At 43.8% G+C, this 3784-nt stretch overlaps 1 non-coding gene across 1 annotated transcript; it reads left to right on the top strand.

Annotated features, from left to right (window-relative positions):
- The first annotated feature begins 3356 nt into the window (after nucleotides 1–3356).
- LOC148577440 (small nucleolar RNA R71) lies at nucleotides 3357–3464 on the top strand. The gene has a single exon (XR_015903705.1). It is a non-coding gene; the product is annotated as a small nucleolar RNA R71 (small nucleolar RNA).
- The last annotated feature ends 320 nt before the right edge of the window (nucleotides 3465–3784 follow it).

Here is a 3784-nt window from a genome sequence, read left to right as displayed (position 1 = left end):
ACTTCTTCTCTAATCATGATGCTATGGATCATGATGGCCCGATCCACAGTAACTTCAGATCGGTTGCTAGTGGGGATGATGGAGCGTTGGATGAACTCCAACCATCCTCTAGCCACAGGCTTGAGGTCCAATCTTCTTAGTTGAACCGGCTTGCCTTTGGAGTCAATCTTCCATTGAGCTCCTTCCACACATATGTCCATGAGGACTTGGTCCAACCTTTGATTAAAGTTGACCCTTCTAGTGTAGGGGCGTTCATCTCCTTGCATCATAGGCAAGTTAAACGCCAACCTCACATTTTCCGGACTAAAATCCAAGTATTTCCCCCGAACCATTGTAACATAGTTCTTTGGATCCGGGTTCTTACTTTGATCATGGTTCTTGGTGATCCATGCATTGGCATAGAACTCTTGAACCATTAGGATGCCGACTTGTTGGATGGGATTTGTTAGAACTTCCCAACCTCTTCTTTGAATTTCATGTCGGATCTCCGGATACTCATTTCTTTTGAGTTTGAAAGGGACCTCGGGGATCACCTTCTTCTTGGCCACAACATCATAGAAGTGGTCTTGATGGGCTTTGGAGATGAACCTTTCCATCTCCCATGACTCGAAGGTGGAAGCTTTTGTCTTCCCTTTTCCTTTTCTATAGGATTCTCCAGTCTTAAGTGCCATCAATGGTAATGAAAAAACAAAAAGCTTATGCTTTTACCACACGAAACTTAGAATTTTACTCCCCCTCGAGCAAGAGAAGAAAGAATAGATGAAGAAGAAGAAGAAATGGAGGAGAGGGAGAAGGGGTTGTGTTTCGGCCAAGAAGAGAAGAGAGGGTTGTGTTGTGTGAAAATGAGGAAGAATGGAAGGTTATATATAGGGATGGGAGGGGTGAAGGTTCGGCCATTTAGGGTGGGTTTGGGTGGGGAATTGATTTTGAATTTTGAAGGTAGGTGGAGTTTATGAGGTAGGTTTATGAGGAAGAGTGGATGGATGTGAGTGGTGAGGAGGTGATGCGGAAGAGAGATTGAGGTGATTGGTGAAGGGTTTTGGGGAAGAGTGTTTATGGCATTGTGTGAAAGAGGGGTGAGAAGAAGTGAGTGGAGGTAGGTGGGGATCCTGTGGGGTCCACAGATCCTGAGGTGATCCTGTGGGGTCCATAGATCCTGAGGTGTTCAAGGATTTACAACCTTGCACCAAATTAGGCATGTAAAATGCCCTTGCACACAACTCTGGGCGTTCAGCGCCAGGTTGGTGCCCATTTTGTGCGTTCAACGCCCATTTGTTGCCCATTTCTGGCGTTGAACGCCAGAACCATGCTTGTTTTGGGCGTTCAGCGCCAGCTCCTCTCCAGGGTGCAATTCTGGCGTTCAGCGCCCAGATGATGCCCATTTTGGGCGTTTAGCGCCCAGATACTGCCCATTTTGGGCGTTCACCGCCAGAACCATGCTCTGTTCTGGCGTTGAACGCCAGGCAGATGCTTCCTCCAGGGTGTGATTTTTCTTCTGCTGTTTTTGATTCCGTTTTCAATTTTTATATTTATTTTGTGACTCCTCATGATCATGAACCTATAAAGACATATAACTAAGAAAAATATAGTTAGATAAATAGAAATTGGGTTGCCTCCCAACAAGCGCTTCTTTAATGTCAATAGCTTGACAGTGGGCTCTCATGGAGCCTCACAGATGTTCAGAGCATTGTTGAGACTCCCCCAACACCAAACTTAGAGTTTGGATATGGGAGTTCAACACCAAACTTAGAGTTTGGTTGTGGCCTCCCAACACCAAACTTAAAGTCTGACTGTGGGGGCTTTGGTTGACTCTGCTTTGAGAGAAGCTTTTTCTGCTTCCTCTCCATGGATGCAGAGAGAGATCCTTGAGTTGTAAACACAAGGTTGTCCTTATTTAATTGAAGGATCAATTCTCCTCTGTCCACATCAATCACAGCTCTTGCTGTGGCTAGGAAAGGTCTTCCTAGGATGATGGATTCATCCTCTTCCTTTCCAGTATCCAGGACTATGAAATCAGCAGGGATGTAAAGGCCTTCAACCTTTACTAACACGTCCTCTACTTGTCTATAAGCCTGTTTTCTTGAATTGTCTGCCATCTCTAATGAGATTTTTGCAGCTTGCACCCCATAGATTCCCAGTTTCTCTATTACAGAGAGGGGCATGAGGTTTATTCCTGAACCAAGGTCACACAGAGCCTTAAAGATCATGGTGCCTATGGTACAAGGTATTATGAACTTTCCAGGATCCTGTTTCTTCTAAGGCAATGTCAGTTGATCCAGATCACTTAGTTCATTGGTGAACAAGGGAGGTTCATCTTCCCAAGTCTCAATACCAAATAATTTGGCATTCAGCTTCATGATTGCACCAAGGAACTTGGCAGCTTGCTCTTCAGTAACATCCTCATTCTCTTCAGAAGAGGAATACTCATCAGAGCTCATGAATGGCATAAGGAGGTTTAATGGAATCTCTATGGTCTCTAGATGAGTCTTAGATTCCTTTGGTTCCTCAGAGAGAAACTCCTTATTGATCACTGGGCGTCCCAGGAGGTCTTCCTCCTTGGGATTCACATCCTCCTCTCCCTCATTGGGTTCGGCCATTTTGGTTATGTCAATGGCCTTGCACTCTCCTTTTGGATTTTCTTCTGTATTGCTTGGGAGAGTGCTAGGAGGGATTTCAGTGATCCTTTTACTCAGCTGGCCCACTTGTGCTTCCAAATTTCTAATGGAAGACCTTGTTTCATTCATGAAACTTACAGTGGCCTTAGATAGATCAGAGACTAAGTTTGCTAAATTAGAAGTATTTTGTTCAGAGTTCTCTGTCTGTTGCTGAGTGGATAATGGAAAAGGTTTATTATTGTTAAACCTGTTTCTTCCACCATTATTAAAGCCTCGTTGAGGCCTTTGATCCTTCCATGAGAGATTTGGATGATTTCTCCATGATGGATTATAGGTGTTTCCATAAGGTTCACCTAAGTAATTCACCTCTGCTATTGCAGGGTTTTCAGGATCATAAGCTTCTTCTTCATAAGAAGCCTCTTGAGTACTGTTGGATGCAGCTTGCACTCCATTCAGACTCTGAGAAATCATATTGACTTGCTGAGTCAATATTTTGTTCTGAGCCAATATGGCATTCAGAGTATCAACTTCAAGAACTCCCTTCTTCATAGGCGTCCTATTATTCACAGGATTCCTTTCAGAAGTGTACATGAACTGGTTATTTGCAACCATGTCAATGAGTTCTTGAGCTTCTGCAGGCGTTTTCTTTAGGTGAATGGATCCACCTGCAGAAGTATCCAATGACATCTTTGATAACTCAGACAGACCATCATAGAATATATCCAGGATGGTCCATTCTAAAAGCATGTCAGAAGGACACTTTTTGGTCAACTGTTTGTATCTTTCCCAAGCTTCATAGAGGGATTCACCTTCTTTCTGTCTGAAGGTTTGAACATCCACTCTAAGCTTGCTCAGCTTTTGAGGAGGAAAGAACTTGGCTAAGAAAGCCGTGACCAGCTTATCCCAAGAGTTCAGGCTGTCTTTGGATTGAGAGTCCAACCACACTCTAGCTCTGTCTCTTACAGCAAAAGGGAAAAGCATGAGCCTGTAGACTTCAAAATCTACTCCATTAGTCTTAACAGTATCACATATCTGCAAGAATTCAGTTAAGAGCTGAAAACGATCTTCAGATGGAAGTCCATGAAACTTGCAGTTCTGCTGCATCAGAGAAACTAGCTGAGGTTTCAGCTCAAAGTTGTTTGCTCCAATGGCAGGAATGGAGATGCTTC

Source organism: Arachis ipaensis, chromosome B1, assembly GCF_059453495.1.
Source record: "Arachis ipaensis isolate K30076 ecotype BB chromosome B1, ASM5945349v1, whole genome shotgun sequence".
Taxonomy (NCBI): domain Eukaryota; kingdom Viridiplantae; phylum Streptophyta; class Magnoliopsida; order Fabales; family Fabaceae; genus Arachis; species Arachis ipaensis.
This window is presented reverse-complemented; position numbering and strand designations above follow the sequence as displayed.